The 19,757-nt window shown below is 38.5% G+C and overlaps 1 protein-coding gene across 2 annotated transcripts in view; it reads right to left on the reverse strand.

The window, feature by feature from the left end:
* Fam110b (family with sequence similarity 110 member B) overlaps positions 1-19,127 on the reverse strand; it is a 149,613-nt gene extending 130,486 nt beyond the window's left edge. For both annotated transcript variants that reach the window (XM_010640707.3, XM_010640698.3), the window contains exon 1: positions 19,047-19,127. The gene's annotated coding sequence lies outside the window, so the exon portion shown is untranslated. The remainder of the gene's footprint in view (positions 1-19,046) is intronic.
* Positions 19,128-19,757: the final 630 nt, after the last annotated feature.

The following is a 19,757-nucleotide window of genomic DNA, read 5'->3' on the forward strand; positions in this document are numbered from 1 at the left end:
ACAGTTTCTTGTCTCTGACCTTTAGATGTGTGGTTGTCCAGGTTACTACTACTCACGGTGGGTTGTTTTGGTGAACCTGTTTGCTCTTTTCCTGTGTGACCTTTCAGTTACTATGGTAAACCCATCCCATAATAGTTTGTGGTTTTTTGCTTTAAAAGGCCGGTGCTTGCCGGCAATAAACGCCGCCTTGATCAGACTCTTGTCTTGGCGTCCTTCTTTTCTCTCTGCCCCATCTCCACCCCGCTGCTCTTTCAGGTTTGAGACACTGCTGGACAGTGCTCTGCGTCGCAGGCTCGCGACAAGGTACTTGTTGTAAGTAGACACCTGCAATGTTTGTCCTTCTGGGACGAGCCTATTTTACTTCATATAGCATCCCCATGGTTCATTTAGGCTGCAGTGTGGGTCTTCAGAACAGAAACACAGAGCCAGGTGCACTGTACCAGTAAAGAAAGCCCTGACAAAAGAAAACATATGTATAAATCATTGTGTTTATGGCAATGACAGCTGTACTGCAATGGCAGGATCCAGAGAGGATCCAGAATACTGTTTACTTGTGTACCCCACAACCCTCAATACTGGGCCATGAGCCAGGTCCCATAGTATGTCCCTAAAATAAGTTAGAAGAACATTTCACTAAGGGCTGCCCTTCCAGTGTTTAATGTCTATCATAAGCTTCCATTAGGGATCCACAGATATAAAGATCCATATAACTGACTGGCCAGGAAATATTTAGATTATACGTACATTTTATCTTTATGCCTACATTACATTAAAGGCAACTACTAGTTTATACAATATTTTTAATAACTTTTGCATCAAAAAAGTTTGTGTGCACTGAACCATCAGATTTATAGCATCATGCTGGTACTAAAAAAGTTTTGGATTTTGGAGCATTTACAATTTTCTGATTAGGGTTTATCAGTCTGCACTAAACTGCATGATAAAAAAATACAACTTGTCCCATAAAATACAACATTTACTACATGATACTTTTAGGATTTTTATAGTTTTGTGTAAATCTTATGTCTCTAACTAAATTGCAGGCTTCACAAACACAGACTTTGAATTCTTTTATATCCATCATGCTCCACTCTCAAGTCAATACTCAATAAAGTAGGTATGGGATAGAATACTGCTGGTTGATTGATAAATGGTTGAACAAGGTAGCATTTGTGGCTTAGCGGTCAAACGTTTACTCAAGCAACCTCAAGCTAGAATCTCAGTTCTACTCAGAGTTGTTTATATTATGAAAAAACAATTCATCTAACACAACTGACATGGTACCTCAGACTGAGTAAATAATCCATTACATTTCAACCTCTAGTGTGGGGATCATGAGTATTGGTTGTAAGTATTGTTAACTTTAGTAACTCTGTATGTGTTAAGTTTCTCCAGTTTAGCAGGTAGAGTGTTTCCTTTGTGGAATTCCTGAAAGTTACAGTTTCTTGTCTCTGACCTTTAGATGTGTGGTTGTCCGGGTTACTACTACTCATGGTGGGTTGTTTTGGTGAACCTGTTTGCTCTTTTCCTGTGTGACCTTTCAGTTACTATGGTAAACCCATCCCATAATAGTTTGTGGTTTTTTGCTTTAAAAGGCCGGTGCTTGCCGGCAATAAACGCCGCCTTGATCAGACTCTTGTCTTGGCGTCCTTCCTTTCTCTGTGCCCCATCTCCACCCCGCTGCTCTTTCAGGTTTGAGGCACTGCTGGACAGTGCTCTGCGTCGCCGGCTCGAGACACTCTAGCAGTAGTAATGTTAAAATTAATTCTATCAGTATATCATTAACCTTCATGTTTTCTGATTTTCATAACTAATCAAGGCAGTTTCATAACTAATCAAGGGTTTCAGGGCAAGTCCAAAGATCAAGGTTTGGCTTTATTTTTTATTTCCTTTCAAATATCCAACTTTGTTGGTAGGTATTAGTAGTCCGTCAGTAAAGAATCATTAAAAATAGTACAGATATCACAGATTCTAGACTTGGAGAAAGGAAAAATTGGATGAATGTCACTTTACATGTTCATCTGGGCACTGATGATTTGCCAGTGCTTTCTATTGGTCAAACCCAACCAGAATTTAGAAGGCAAGAGAGTTCCTTGGCAATTTATACATTTTTAGTCCTCCATTTAATTCCTAGGAGATATCCATGTCCATATCAACAAAGGCTTTTGATCCCATGGTGAAAAGAAATTTCACTAAAATAAAAGCACATTTTCTGTGGTTCTAGCAAATAGTAATCAATGCAATGAATCCTCAATGACTAGTAATGTCAAGAAGAAACAAGTCTTCTCTGTGAGCTGAAAGCCACAGTAGCTTCCAAATCTGAGGACTAAGCCTCTACTATGGACCAGGATGAACAGACCCTAAGAGAGGACACTACAGGACTGAGGAGACAGACAATGGGTAGGACGGACTGGACTCTATAAAAACAACAAATATGAAAGCAAATCACTTTTTGTAAATTTTCTGATCTATCCTACCTCCACCAAAATGGACAAAAAATACAACAGTGAAGAGGTCAGGAAAAAGGGCAAAATCACAGAGCCTATAATTCTCATCATAGTTCAGTCAGAAGATCTAAAATTATAGCTCCTATCTCAGCTGAAATACTGACAAAGATTTTTTAATAGGCCACTCAGGTGAACTCAATATAATTAAAAATGCAACTTGAATTTCAGCTAAACTTTAAGGAGTCTGAATGTCCAGCTCTTTGCTCTAATCTGCAATAAGGTACAGTTTGTACTCATAAGAGACAAAACAAAATATTGCCATAAAGAATACATACATTTTTTTCTACAACACAAAGAAACATAATAAAGAATAATAAAACCGACTAAAAACAGAAAATAATTCATAAGAGTAAACAGCACAAATGACTAAGTTAATGAGATTTGTAAGTTAAGGACTAAATACTATAACAAATATGTCAGAGAATCTATAATAAAATAAGGATATAATGAGAGAAGAGATGGATTACTTAGGAAAGAAATAGAAACTAAGACAGAACTAAATAAAACCTAAGATTAAAAGTAATAATACTTGAAATAGAAATGGATGTAACTGGACAATTGCAGAAAGAAATTGGCAAATGAATTGTCCAATTCAAAGAGAGAAAAGGAACAGGAAAAAAATGAAAAAAGTATTAGGGACATGCAAATTAATGTCCAAGAATAAAACATAAATAATTCCAGAAAAGAAGAGGAAAAACTGTATTATTAAAATTGAGTTTGGATTTAGATTAAAATATGTGAATAAATACGGGCAAAATGTACCAGATTTGAAAAAAGTCAACCCACCAATCAAGAAGCTCACTGAATCACAAGGAGACAATACAAAAAAAAGAAGAAAAAAGTACATCTAGGTATGGACTAATTGCTGGGGGGAAAAAGCCAGGTGTGTGTGTGGCGGGGAGACTGTCTGTAAGTGTGTATGTGTCAGAAAAAAAATTAAAGCAAGAGGTAAAAAGGAAGCACGGAACAACCTATCTAAAGTGTTGGGGGAAAACGGAAATTCTGTCAACCTAAATACTATATTTTATAAAATTAACTCAACAGAGAAGGCAAACTAAAGAAACTTTTAGCTAAAGGAAAGCTTAGAAAGTTTCTCATTATTAGTCTTCTGCTGCACTAAATGAAGTTCTTCAAGGGGCCGGGGATTTAGCTCAGCGGTTCGGTGGCCTGCCTTGCAAGCACAAGGACCCAAGTTCAATCCCCGGTACCAAAAACCAAAAACCAAAACCAAAACAAAACAACAAAAAAAAAGTTCTTCAGGCCGATGGGAAATAACACCAAATAGAAAACTCAGATCTACATGAAGAAATGAAAAGCACAGAAATTGTAAATGTATAGATACATATAAATAGACTTGCTATAAATCAAAATATAATATGAGGTTTATAACATAAGTAGAACTAACATATACATTAATAGCACAAAGGCTAGGAGGAGGTTATATGGAAATACAGTTGTAAGATTCTTATATCAAATATGAAGCAATTTATTATTATTATTAATATTATCATTATCATTATTATTATTATTATTTTGGTACCAGGGATCAAACTTGGGTAATTGTGTTTGTGAGGCAGGTGGCAGAACCACTGAACTAAAACTTCATCAGGTAATATAATATTAACTCAATGTAGATACTGATTTTATGCATGCATATCTACATCTAGATATAAATAGATATATAACATATCCATTTACATAATTGTAACCCCTAAATTCATCAGTAAAAAATAAAACCAAACTTTGCCTAAAACAACATAATATAAAAATACTTAAAAGTATTTAATTACTCCAAAACAAGGAAGCAAAGGAACAACCAGATTAAAGAAATGGGACAAATAATAAGATAAAAGGTAAGAAATCAACTATATCAGATGATAAAAGCAGCCACATCAATGTATGATGATATCGATATAAATTTCATTGTGTAAGTGGACTAAACCACTCCATAAGGGAATCTGTCAAAATTGGATAAAAAAGTTAACACCCACCTAAATACAGTATGCTCTTGTAAGAGACACATTCTAAGACAAACTCAGTTACAGAAGTATATTTATATATACCATGCATTCACCTTAAGAAAACTGGTGTAGCTATGCTAATATATAAAGTAAACATCAAGACCAGAAGTGTCCCCTTTATGAAAGGACAAAAGAGAATTCAGCATAAAGACATGAGAGCTCCAGAACTGTATGCACCTAATTACCAGGCCTCAAACTACATGAAGCAATAATTTGGAGAGCTAAAAAGAGAAACATACAAATCATAATTACAATTGGAGATTTATAGCACTCTGTACTCAATAATTGATAGAACAGACAAAAACTTCATGAGGATATAAAAATTTTGGATGTATTTGAGCTCTAAAAACAGAATAATTAACTCGTATGCACACGCTTTTCTTCATATTGTATAACATTTAAAACGGAAACAGAAGCCTCACATTTTTGTTCTTGAGAATAAAATAATTAAATTAATATAAAGAGCCAAGAACAGTGGTGGCAAACCTATAGCATGCGTATTATTGTTTTTTTCTTTTATTTATTTAGTCATTCCCCAAGCACTGTTTTCCTTTTAATCCAAACGATATTGATATAGAGTGTTTTTTCTAACTGAAAACCTCAGTATTCAAGTTGAATTGCAGCATTGGCACTTTGCAATAGTTTGGTGCTCAGTCTCTAAAAGATTTATTATCACTGGCCTACAACAATGAACTGCAAGGTAATCTCTAACAGTGTCCCTTTGGAATAATTATTAGTAGTTGTACTCCTTATGTTTTTCTCCAATCCTAGAGAGCCCCGAGGCTATTATTACTTTAGTAAGCTCTTGTGTTCAAGTATGTCTCAGCTTTTGGTCCCAGTACCAGTATTAAACATTACACTAGCAGTTTCAGCTGCTTATTCACATGCAAGAGCAACTCGAGTATCAAAGATTAAATTGTATATTGATTTCCAAGATACTAAAGCTTATAGGTGTCTTCTTCACAATTTAATTTTTAGAGACTCTAAGAATCTCTTTAAAGAGAGTATGAGGCTGGGGGTGTGGCTCAGTGGTAGAGCACTTGCCTATCATGCATGAGGCCCTGGGTTTGACCCTTAGCACTGGGGGGGAAAAATAAAGAAATAGAGACTGCAATATAGGTCAGATTGCTCCAACATTGGATTGGCATGCCTTTAAGGCTACTCCCAAAGAAAACTACAATACATCCTTTTCCACCCTTACTAATTAATGCTGTGTTCAGGCCAAAAATCAAAATGAAGTTCTCTAGTTCACAATAGGAAACAGTACCTGAGGCCCTTCTAATAAAGATCATTCTAAGGCGAGGCCCTAAAATCTTTACTTAATATGTGTATCTCCAATAAGTATTATGAAAATCTAGTTCGCACCTTAACTCTTTTCTTTAGGTTTTCACATAGATGCAGGTAAATGTTTAGCTCTGCTACTCAGGGGCTGCATGATCGTGTCCAAGTCAATGAATCTCCCTCAACCAGTCTCTCATTTATGAGACCCAGACATATCTATGAGGTAGAATTCAATAAAGTAGCAGTGAAGCAATCAGTACTTTAAATCTACTTGATGCTCATATCTTTGCTGAAAAAATGAATGAGAAAATAGGCAAGGTGAGTACAGAGACCAGGCTGGCGAACAGGACTCAGGGGATGAAATTCAAAATGTCTCTAACTGCTTCTCTAGGTTTGCCTGCTCTGCGAATCTTTCCTCAACTTCAGCATTTCACTTGATGTTGTAAAACTAACTGTTCATATTCCTCAGATATGCCATGTTTCACACTACCATCCCTTGATTTAGCCTGACCCATCTGCCTAGAATTTCCCTCCTAAATTTCTCCCCTTAGTCCCTACTCCCAGCCCATCCCTTCACCTAGCTAACACTTAAGTGGTGGATGGATCAGATGAAGCTAAGACCTGAACTTCATTTTCAGGCAAGCTACTATAACATATTCCTTATCCAATTTCAGCTGAGCCCAGTCGATCACTGCATGGTCTTCTCCTGGACTCTAGGACTTAGCCTTTTCCCTGAGGGATCATGAGCTCCTGGAGGCCTCTGAATACCATAGGTGTCTACTTGTCCCTTGAGGCATTTCCTGGCACAGAGCAGCACCTCAGGGAAAGGTGCTTGAATACATGCAGTAAGACAACTGGGGCATTACGGAAGATATACCTTCATAGGCTCCTTTCTGGGCCAAGAATCTGACCTATAACTAAGACAGTGGAAGCAACACCAAGGAAGGCCCCAAATGGGGAGGAACTGAGTGTCCCAGACCCACCAGCAGCCAGAAGCAGCTCTCACTGAGCCACACTGGATGCGGATTCTGTTCAGCCTCCTGGTGATTACAACAAATCTCTACAGAAGTGTATGTAGAGCAAACTGGTATTGTTTGAACTATTAAGTTTTGAGGTCAAGTCATAGCTTGCTTTCCGCCCAGTATAATCATTTATCTAAAAGTATCTACTTCATAGATTTTTTTAAAAAATCCTCAAAGTGGCACAGAGAATACATATTTTACTTTTCTCCTGTCACAATCACCAAAGACACATTAGACTTCTCAGATGCTAAAATCGACTAAAAGATACCCTAGTCAGTTGTTTTCTGAGACAGATTAAATGGGTCAACTGTATAATTAAATAATAAAAACAGAATGAGTTAAATAATTCAATATTCCAGGACTTTTAAATTTGCTTCCAAACATATTTTAATTATAGAGCATCCACTTTTCCATATTTTATTTCAAATCCTCATAATTCCTTTAATAAACATGCTTTAGTTCATTGAAGGCATTGTTACTTGAGGACCTAAGACTAAATTCTGAAATCATCTTTGCTATAGTCCTCCAATTTAATAAATTTAACAGTCTCTCAATCAATTTGTGATGAAGTAAAAATATTCCTAGAATATAAATTTAATCTACCTTAAAAACAAAAATCACCCAGATCATCTGCTAAAAAAATTAAAATTCTAAAAAAATGAAATTATTTTGTAAAAAGTTTTTCAAACTGAAAGAAATAAGTACATTTTCAGGGTCTAAATTCTTGGTGTTAATAAAAAATTTTATAGCCATTACATTTTTAAATATTGTATTAAATATATACAACATATTTTCTTTTAAAATAAAACAGAAAGGTCATAGGTTTGCTTCTAAGTGTCTTAATATTTTCAGTGAGATATCTCCCAAGTAAATCATAACTGCAAAGATATTTTAAATATGAAAATCTGCATAGACTAAAGGCAAGTACAAAATGATAAAGGGAAAACAAAAATATGTGGTGTACAAAGTAGAAACATTATATTAAAAATTACGGGAATTTCAGGACTACCTCGGATGTTTTTGACGAGAAGGTTAAAGCCCATGACATTTTATCAGAGGGCACCTCTCTCTTCGCTTCGCAGCATTTTCCCTACAAGACATGATCTTCATAGCTCTCCCTCCCGTCCAGGAACTTACAGTTGTCTGTGCCTAGGGTCTCAGATCTAGCACTATGCCTCTCTCAGATGAGGCTTGTCCCAGGCCAACTCTATATCACCAGTAAACTTATGAGAAATGCAAATTCCCAGGACCTTCCCAGACCTCATGAGTCAGAGCTCCTGGCAGACTGGCAATTTGTGTTTGAACAGTCCTTCAGTGACTGCTAAACTACAGTGTGGAAAGCACGGGTCAAAGTGAACTGGGTATAAGTGTCACCCTCCTACGTCCCACCAACTTCATCCAGGAAGTATTGTTTACTGGGTACACAGGACCACCAAAGTCTTCACTTGAAAGGCCTTTGGAAAAAGAACTCCCATTTGTTAGGCTGACTTAGACCTGAAAATTCCAGTTTTGTTTGGGCTTTTTCCAAGCGGGAGAGAACAGAAGGTAAAACTGTAACTCTCCCCAGGCAGACACCAGGACCTATTAATGTGCCATCAATCCCATACACAGGAGGCCCATGTTCTAGTCACATTCATAGAACAGAAAGGGATGTTTCAGAGCTGAAGGCATCAACTTCACTGCTCTTGTGCTCTGTTTACAAGCACTTAACAGTTTATTTCAGTGTTAAAAGGAGAAGTGACCTTATTTTCTAACACTGTGCCCTTGAAAAGGCCCTGAATAGACTCTGTGAAGTCTACTGTGGAGCAGGCTGAGTGAAACGGCATGATGAAATAAACACAAAATGAGAAGTAAAAAAGAAGGTGTCTGAAATAAAATAGCAACTGTAGGTTATGGGTGAAGTTCACTATGCCAGGATAAATAATCTTGGCCTGGCCACACTGGACAGAAGGTTGACCATCCAGCCCTACTTAGCCCCTGTCCTGTAAACCATACAGAGTCTGCTGTATACATAGCCCATTTGGGGCTGACCCTGAGAACCTGCATTAGGTTGGAATCTGCCCCCCCCCACCACTTTCCATCATGATTTTTGGTTTGGCATGTGAAGAACACATACAATTCACTAAATTCCTCCACCTTACAAATGCCTTTCTGGTAAGTAATCGGTAACTACCGATACAGTCCCAGAAGAATGTGCCAGGCTGTGAGCACTCACACGGACAGGACAACGCAGCACACATACACCCCACCATCACCACCATGAGCTCCCTGGAGTGGGCCTAAGAACGCAATGCAAATCGCCCATCTTCATACTTACAATGGTCATGAAATTTCTCACTATGGTATTCTATCTGAGATCCACTTAGAGTACAGATTCTGTAAGGTCAGTCATTTGCCACCTAGATCAGTATTGTGAGAAGTCTGTTGCTATGTAAAGCCCACCTTACCTCTCTGTCCAATGTCCATTACTAAAATGGGACCATGCTACTGACTGAGTAACCATTATCTGAAAGGCCTGGGCCCCAAAGTATTTCAGATTTCAGTTTTCTTCAGAATTTGGAATATTTGCATAGACTTTATAAGTTGAAGATTCATGCCTTAAGTAGAAATCCAAAATCTGAGGCTGGGGATTTAGCTCAGTGGTTCTGCCACCTGCCACGCAAGCACAAGGACCCAAGTTCAATCCCTGGTCCAAAAAAAAAGAAATCCAAAATCTGTGTTACTAGAAAATCTCAAACTACTTCAGCAAGTTGATTTTTGAAAGATTCAGATTTCAGAACATTGAGGGTTTTGAATTGAACAGTAACACCAACTCTGCAAGTTGTCTGGAGAAAGAAATGTGACAAACTCAAATGTTCTCCAATCATCCTACACAGGCACAGGAGGGGTCTGCTGCCACTACGCAGTGCAAACACTTACATGCACACAGAGAATGTCATGTTAATGGACCAGAACCAGCATCAAGCCTACCTTTGAGATTATTTTTCCACTTGAAAGAGATCATTCAGTGTTAAGAACTTACTTTCCCTTAAGACTTATTAAAACTTTAAATTTTGAGTAGAGAAAACACAACCCTTAAATACTTGTTCTTACCTACTCAGTAAAAATACAAAAACAAAAGTAAAAAATTAAAAGTTGACTACCCCTGATTAAAACATTTAATACTAAAGTATCAGCAAGGTCAAAGATATAACTTTTCTAATTTCCTCATTTAGAGTTCAATCAGAACAAACTTAAAGATAAGAAAACATTAAGAAAGCCTCTATTTTATTTTAAATTCTGCCTTTTTTTCTCAAAAATATGAGAGGTCTTCAAGAAAAATATATAAAATCAGAAGAAAATAGAAAATAAGAATTTCAGGACACAGAGGAAAATGTAAGCCAAGACTACTAAGGTTAAGACAGAGAAGAAATTTGCCATAATTTCCTACTCAGTTGCTACAGCTATGCCTTGATCTGCCCAAGTTTATTCTTTAAATTTTCAATCAAATTATCTGCCCTGAACATTCTGTAAGATATTTAAAGATGAGTAAAGTATAGATTACTCTGGGCAATAATGCCTGAGGGTCTTCACAGCATTTCTACCAAATAAACAGTAAAAGATATTGTATGGCATCCTTGGAAATCCTTCAGCCAAAGTGGAGCTCGTAACAGATGTGAGGACTATAGAGCAATGAAAGAATTCTGAGAAGATCTCAGATAACCCTTTGCCACCTAGAGATTGCCTAAAGCCACTTATTAGGCACTTGGAAGATCAAAGTTGATAGAAGCCAAGCCACCGTGGACTACGTTAATCCTTGAAAGAATCTTATAGAACAAAGAAGTCTCTCAGAGAGCTTAGTAGGTCTGTAGCTTTTAGAATGCATTATTATTCACTTTTGTAGGGAAGCCACCAAATAGGTGCTTTGGGAGCTTAGTTAGAATGTTCCTTGAGAAATAACTGTTTGAAGGTTACTCTAGTACATGGGCTCCATAAACCTTCAAACGTATATATGGTCAGGAAGATTCTGTCCGGAAATTTTTCAAAGCAAGTATATTAGTTACTTTTCTTTCACTGCTGAGATAAAATACCGAACTCTCAAAGTTAAAGAGGAAAGGGTTTATTTAGCTCAGTTTGTAGAGGTTTCAGTCCATAATCGGCCGGCTCCAAGGCAGAGTGGCACACAGCAGAGGGGCGTAGCATAAGAGAAACAGTTTATGGGACCCACATGGTAGCAAAAGCAACTTTAGGAACCTTAACAGCTGCTCCTTTTATCCCATCCAGACTACTGGGATTAGAGCGGTGCCAAACCTATCAGCGTACTTGTTTAGTAATCACATGGCCTTTATCTCAGTGTCACATACTCTAGATTCAGTCACTTCTGAAAAAGTCACCTATGACTGCCTGAAGCTTTGGGGGGACATCTAGACTCAAACCATAACAGAAATCATTACCAAGTTTCCTATTACAGCTGTAGAAAAATTTCACATAAACAACTGTATGGGAAGCTGTTGAATGAGAATCATTAAAGATGGTGATTTTAGTTTTAGACCAATTAATACGAAGCCATTCTCTGTGGTAAGAGTTAGAAATCTGAATCATGTAGAATCTCGTCAACACCTATGCAGATCCGGGCATGAGATCCCTTGCATGGCCCAACACCCCCAACACTCCACCCACCCACCTTTGCACACACATATCAGTGTACTACCTACCATATGGACTGGGATTTTATTTAAATGGTTTCTTGAGTCAAGACAAAATTTTGAGTTTAGGGACAATATCTTACTAAACTTTATTCCTATCACCTTCTGAAGTGCCTGACCAAAAACTGTGCCCAATAAAAACATTAAAGGAATGAACTCAGCAGAACATGATTCGTGAGGGATCATCTCCTTTTAGATGCCTAAAACGCTGAACAAACTTGACCTCCTCACACATGACATTAGTTTCCATTCCCTCACCCACCTAACTGAAACAAAACACGCTGCACGGCAAGCACAGGAGCACCCCCCTCAGCTGTTCCTGACACAACAATCGATACTCAATATTCTGAGAACAGTATTCTGAGAATCCAGCTAGTGACACAGACCCACCATCAACTACCACTCTCTTCTCTAAATTGCCCTCATGGTTATCTGAGGAGACGTTTCAAACGCATCACAGAAATCCAAATTCACAGAACAATTCTGACTTCTAGCCTAGTAACCTAATGAAAAGAAAAATAAAGTCAACTTGGGATGATTCATTCTTAGTAAAACTATTCTTGCTTTTAGTTACTACTACTTTTTTTTTCCCTACCAGTACACAACCATCTGCTTAACAGTATGGTTCAGAATGCTGCCAAGGATATGGAGTAACATTAAGGAACTACAGAGCCTAGAATGGAATCATTCCATGGAAATATGAAGCAACCACAAATGTGAACCATACATATTATCTAAGATTTTCTCCAAGCCGTATTAAAAAGAAACGCGTGAAATTAGTGTGATAATACTGCATCCAAAGTATTATCATTTAACATGCAAATAAATATGAAATGATGACTGAATTATTTTGCATTCTCTTTTCAAACTACTTCTTCAAAATTGAGTGCACTTGCTAACTTACAGGACATCTCAATTCAGGGCAGCCACATTTCCAGGGCTCAAAAGCCACATGAGGCCAGTAATCACCATAATGGGCAGCACAAGTCCAAAATCTCTTGATAATTCCTGAAAAATCAGGGCATTAATCTTCCTTTCAGCACCTTTTATATTCTCTACCCTCTCTCAGAAAATGATCAACAGTGGCTCCGTCTACAAACGCTTAAAGCACTTGCGAGAGACAAAATGAACTTTCAGGCACAAACTGCTCTCAAAACAGCAGACAGGCAGAAGTGTGAAACAAATACCTGCAAGTCTCTGCTGGCTAAAATATGACTTACATCCCTTTATCAAGTCCGCCAGTGCAGTAGTTAGATAGAGATGAACTTCATACCTTTGAGCTGGAGTTACTTGATCATCATGAAGATGCAATTTTTTCTTTTGTTCTTTTTATTGAGACCACAGAAGGCCAAGGGAAATAGGAAGCATGACAGAAGGTCTTCAGGATGATCAAGGGGACATAAAACAGAAGTGAACGTAACTTCAGGCAAAGAAAAGGATAGGTGTCAAGTGAGGGAGATGTTTTCAGAGGGGACCAGGGGATATACGTGACAAGCCAGGAAGGACCTGGAAGGCTGTGATGGTGAGGATTTGTTTTGGGCACAATGATCAGGACTTTGAGCAGCTGGAGAATGGGATAGGCCAAAATCTGAACTAATTCTGAACACAGGAAAAATAAGAGGCAAAGAAGTGAGCAAGAAAAGAAAGGATGATTAAGGCCCGAATTAAGGTACAGGGAGTCCCAGGAATGCAGAGAGGTGCCAGGAAGGAGAACATGTCAGGGTCAAATAGAGGTGAAAAGCAGGATGAGGGGACATCAAAGGGGCTTGGGTTCTGGTGACCTGGAAGGAATGTGGTCTGAGGATATTGCCTGTCCTCTGGCTTACAGAGTGCATGTCTGGGGTGAGCCATGGTTCAAATGAAGGGGAAGAATTCATCTCTTTTCAAGGCAAGCTTTCCATTTCTCTTACATAGTCATGTTGTGAGACCATATAGCTTCAGCTAATCTATTAAATCTCTGAGTACAGACAAAGGTTGTCTTTTAGCTACTGTATTTTCTTACATGGCTTGAAAAATTTATCTTCTCGTTGGCAGAACAAAAGTTTCTTTTAAGAGTTTTATTATTTTACACATCAAAATTCAAGGACAATATCTTTGGATATAATATTGTTTGTATTGCCTTTTGTTCAAAAGAGGTGTCATAGTCCTTCCAAGCTGTTATTAAAAAGTATTATGAAGCTGAAAGGTTATAAACAACAGAAATTTGTTTCTCACAGTTCTGGAGGATAGAGGTCCAAGATAAAGGTGTCTTCAGCTTTATCATCTGGTGAGGAGCCATTTCATGGTTCATGTATGGTGACTTCTTACTATGTTCTTTTACTGTGTGAGGGGGTGTGGGGGAGCAGGACTCTGGGAGGCAGGGACGGGTGGGGCAGGGAGTTGAAGGACTTTCTCAAGCATTTTTACCAAAGTATTAATCCCAGTAGGAGGGTTCTATCCTCATAACCTAATGACTTCCCAAAGCCCCAATTTGCTAATAGCATTTCTATGGATATTAGATTTCAATATACTGCATGAATTCTGGGAGGACAAAAATATTCAGACATAGCAAAAGGGCAAGAAAGACCAGAAAGTGGCTGTAAGTAGAAAAATCACTAAAGCCTCTTTTTTCTCCAGCAATAAAAAGATATACTTCTATTATTACTGCATCCCTCATATCTAGCAGACAACACCAAGATGTGTGATCTTTGTTTACAGGGGCAATGAGACATTTTAGAGGATGCACAGGTCAGAAGCACCTGTGAGGGCCCTCAGTGCTCTCACATCAGGCAGTAGGGCTCAGAACATGAGAAATGAGCTCTACCTAAGAGATAACTGAAGAGGAAGCTCTAGCAAGAGAGGTGGCCCACAGTGCATGGAGCTGCCTGGTGGTTAAGGATGGAGGATGCGACATCACGTAACTAGGCTCCTAATATGTGCCACCTGCATGTAATATGCGCTCAGATATTTTTTGACTAGGGACTGGAAGGAGTGACAGTATATAAGAACGACACTAACTACCATGTTACCTAGCTGAAACATGAGCACTTGCTCTGGGAAAAGAAAGGTCAACCAAGCTCATAGTTCATGGCCTAATAGTGAAATGTCCTTGGCGAGAAATTTAAGCTCCACATACACTTGGACCCAGTCAGTTTCTCATCGGGTCAGGTTTCCAGGAAATTCTGGTCTGGGGTTTGATAACAACCACAGTCAACTTAGTAGACTAAGTAGACATGGCTGCCTGAGACTTTCACAGTCCCCTGGGCCTCAAACCACGCTGCTCCTGGGGTTCATTCTAGGTTCAAATAACTCCTGGTCCAAAGAGAAGCAATAGGCTAAAAAGAGGCCAGGGTTTTACATAAGTCTAAAAGTGAACACAGAAAAATGATTAAGCTTTACTTATATAAAACTGCTCACTTCTTTACCTCTTAAAGCTGAATGTCTCAGAAAGCAAAGCTAAAACTCTACATAAGCAGAAAAGTAGGAACTATTTCAAAAACAACAAGCCACAGTCATCATGCAAATACACAGAATATTAGTAAACTGCTACAAACAGTGTGGGGAACATATAGATACTATGTAAGGATCTGAGTCTCAATAGCCACATCATTACCACTGTTATGATTGATCACATGCGCTAAAGGAACAAAATAGTCGTGAATGATCAAGTGTTATTTTTTAAATCAGTATAGCATGGAGTTCCTGATAGTCACCATGTTAGACTACAAATTTATATCTACAATCAAACCAAATTATTACATTATTAAAGTAAGTATTATAACTTTAAACTTGAATCTAAGCTCTGTTGGGGAAAAGCCATGAAGTGCACACCTAGTCTGCACTCTAAAAGTTAAGAGTTTCTGATGGCTGCAAATGTCACCTCCACGAGTAATCTGCAAAGATCTCACAGAGTAGGGAGCAGATGTTATCAGTAACTTGCCATGGGAAAATAAAGACACTGTCTCTGTCCCAGATGAATTTATTGTTTTACAGAAGGGATATTAAAAAAAAATGAGGAAAACACCATAAAAGGCAGTAAATCACTGAACAAAGGAAGGAACCACTGGTCACGAAGGGAAAAGTGTGACATAGGTAGCACAGAATGAAAAGGAGAGAAGAAAAGCATTGGAAAAGCAAGTGAAGAAGAGGACTGGCATTAACACTCTGGGAGGCAGCTCATTTAAACAGCCTGGAGAAACTGTACTTTATTAAATGTTTTGAAAACAGCTTACCTAATTACTGAGACATTTTGATTACACTACAGGTATGTGGTGGTTAATGTTATGTGTCAACTTCACTAAGCTACGAAATACCCATATATTCCCTTAAACATTATCTTTGGCTGGGTCTGTGAGTGTTTTGGCTGACATTCGCATTGAATTGTGGGGTGAGTAAAGCAGATACCCTCACCTCCACAGTAGGTGGGAAGATTGAACCAGAACAGAAAAGTGGAAGCTATCCTTGGGTCTCCAGCTTGCAGACAGCAGACCCTGTTTCTTCTTAGCATCCCAATCACATGTGATAATTCCTAATAAATGTCTTTTAAAATGTTTTTTCTATTGGTTCTGTTGCTCTGTTCAACCTTAATGCAAGATATATATACATATATATATATATATATATGTATATATATACGTATATATATATATTAATACTATCAGATGGGTCTCCAGCTTGCAGACAGCAGACCCTGTTTCTTCTTAGCATCCCAATCACATGTGATAATTCCTAATAAATGTCTTTTAAAATGTTTTTTCTATTGGTTCTGTTGCTCTGTTCAACCTTAATGCAAGATATATATACATATATATATATATATATATGTATATATATACGTATATATATATATTAATACTATCAGATGTGATAAATCCAAGGTAAGATGAAGGTATTTAAGCATTTCAGACACAAAATGTGCAAACATATTTGATAATGTGTTGCTGTGCTTAATTAAAAGGCCCTGTGATGCAGTTTCTTTATCACTACTTCATAGCACCTAAGCAGTGCAATGCTTCACACAGAAATTACTCTGGAAAAGGTTTGTGAAAACAGCAACAGGAGATTAGCAACCAAAACAGGTCAATCTGTGCTAGTAAATTCTGAGAGGAAAAACTTCTGTAGGAGAACTCAGATAAGCAAATCAAGGCCACATGAGTTGAAACACATTTCATACTGATGCAAAGACAGAACTACTTCTAACTGGAAAAAATGGCCATTGTGATGATTATACTGGTGGGCCCTACACATGTGCATTCACACACACATACACGTGCATACAAATGTTCCAAGGCATGTGTGGCAATTTCATTGCATCTAAGGAAAACACCTGAAAACAATTTCCAAATAATAGAGGCGGAACACAAACTCCTCTGCCACTACCTAAAAAAAATATTTCAACTATCCACAAAATATATATTTATATGGCAGTAACATTCTCCCTCATAAGAACCATAAATACACAACCAAGAACTACAAGAAAATTTTAATAAAGTTAATGAACAAAGTTAAAGCAGTCAACCTACCCCCTCAACAATCAGAGCCACTTTAACTGAAACAGTACAAACGGTTTGTAGTTACATGTCTGGCTCATGATGCAGCCAACAGAAACTGAAGAGCATATAAAAACCAACACAGTTGTTTCTCTCCCTTCCTCATGGTCACTAAGCAATAACAAAATTTATTAGGAAGAAAACACTGAGTTTAAAAAATCAGAACATTCTAATTAGTAATCACTTGAAAGAGCACAATACAGGGATAGGTTAAAGAAACTTTCTAAAAATCCCCACCTTACAGTGAAGTATACAATGAACCTAATTCACCTTGTTCTGACTGTTGTCAAAACACATAAGTACTAGTGGGATTTCACTGGTATTTCCTGACATTGCCAAGAGTCCAATTTCCAACTATTTATTTTTGACCATGAGTGGAAATTGTGGCCCCCTGATCCACCCCACCAGAGAAGAACGGCCATACATTTGCACATTGTAGTGATTAACAATGTATGCAATCTAGGACTGCGGAGTGTACCACAAGGGACTTTAAAGTTAAGCCATTGCATTTTATTTATCAAACTTCACAAAGACCTACTGTCAATAAGCAAGTAGTATGGAAGATAAAAAACCTACAAGAATACATAAATATTTTGTTTCTAAAATGAATCTGATTTTCTTTTGAAAAATACATTTGGTATCAAAACCAATGCACCAAGTTATGATACTGATATGTAACATAATTTAGCAAAAAACAGGGAAATAATCCACAGTGCAGATGTGAGCTCAGAGTATCATCAGTCTGTAAGCTACAGCCCCAAATCTAGCTCTGGGGTGGCCACAGAAGTTTAACAAGCATTGTCCACTTTCACATAGGTTGTATTTCCCTACTGTCTTTACTTCTGTGGTTTTTGTATCATGAACTGGGTACCTGTCAGTAGGATCTCAGGCACTAGGCAAGCCTCAGGTGATATTCAGACTAAAGACTAAGCAAGAGATACTCTCTCAAAAGCCAAGGCAAAACAATAAGCATGTTCTGCTACCCCAAGAAATTTCCAAACTTTTCTTTTCCCCCAACTTTGCCCCAAAATAATCTATTACAGCTCTGAACCTGCCCACTTGACCTTGAATATATACAGCTTAACTGGAAAGCCAGTCGTCTCACAGCACAAAACCAAAACGGATCAGCACTGCTGCCTGAGATCATGCCCTGCAGCTGCGTCTTCAGGGTCCCACATTGCCCCTAAGTGAGCACCTGACATGTCAGAGGACACTTTAACTTGGGGAAATATTATACCCTCCACACATTTACACATTATGTGATTTCAGTTAGGGATGAAGGCTGTGAATCAATTAAAATAGCACCACAGGAAACAGAGTGGCTGGGGAAAGTACAACTTAGGCATCAGCAGACCATCAGAGCAAGTCTGAAAAAGTGACTTTTGTCGCATGACCTTCATGATGAGAATACAAGAGATAAGTGGAAGAACATGAAGTCCACGAGGCTGGAACACAGAACAGCAATTAACCTTGATCCAGTACTCTGCATTTTGCAAGCACCATCTCAGCTAAGCTCCACAATGATCACAGAACGTAGGGAACACAGCCATCCCCATTTTACAGACAAGGAAACAGGTCCAGAAGCCCCAGGAACTTGCTCAACTTGACTCAGCCATTATGAGCAACCGGACGGCTCAACTGGAAGACTTGTCTCTCTCTCAAGGAGCTACTAAGCCATTTGCTGGCCTACAACTTTGTGACAGAGACTTAGCTCTCCACCTGCCCTGCTCCCAGGGTTACAGCAGAGAAAAACAATGGCTGTAACACTCAGATCTTGTTTAAGTTCCGGACCAAGTTAGACAATGCCCAGCCCCTAAGTGTGCATAGGATGTGCAACTCCCCCTGAACACAACCAATCCAGCTTTCCTAGTTTCCTGGTCTCCAACACCTTTCCCAGCTTCCTGGACTCCAGCGACAGCAACAGTCAAGAGTGCACAAGGAGGCAAATAAAACAAATGCCTCCTCCACACATTTCTTAAATATCATTAGAATACTTTTATACCTGGCAAGGTTTTCTAGTGCATCTTCCAAGTTGGAGGTGGGTGATTCTACAATGCATGATCTTCCTCTTCATGGCCCTTCCAGAAACAGGACTGGACTTGTCTAATTCAGGTAGAAATAAAACACAATCGGCAAGACCGCTTATCTCCACAACATACCATAGTGTGCTGATTACAAGGCATACTCATTTCAAGTTTCACTACCTGAAGTCAGGATCCCTATCACAATCGGCATGTGTCTGTCAGTGTGTCTGTCAGTGTGTCTGTCTGTCAGTGTGCTTTCTTTCTCAATGGTATAGAAAATGAGGATGAACGCCCAAATCAGTGGTGTGTTAGGAGAGGAGAAATTTGGAATCTTGCATAGACTGAAGGCCTCCATCTTCCCTGCTTTTTCTCCAGTCCAATTAGCACTGGTCACTGCAACCACTCTCTAGGTGTCTCACTACTTCCAGTTTTCCCCAGTGATCTATTCTCCACACATTAAGCAGAGTGAGCTTCCAAATCTACAGATCACAACCTGGTCCTCCCTGGATCCATATATCTTCCCACAATACTTAGAATAAATGGAAAAAGCATTCCACCCCATGGTTTATGAAGTCCTCCTAACCCAATTTCTTTGCTATTTTCTCTTGTTTCTCACAAAGGTAGGTTGTATCTGCCACAGGGCCTTTGCACTGGGCATCCTCTATGCCAACAGACCTTCTCAAAGTTGC

The sequence above is a fragment of the Fukomys damarensis genome, unplaced genomic scaffold (assembly GCF_012274545.1).
Source record: "Fukomys damarensis isolate Sample0158 unplaced genomic scaffold, DMR_v1.0_HiC HiC_scaffold_5, whole genome shotgun sequence".
Lineage (NCBI taxonomy): Eukaryota > Metazoa > Chordata > Mammalia > Rodentia > Bathyergidae > Fukomys > Fukomys damarensis.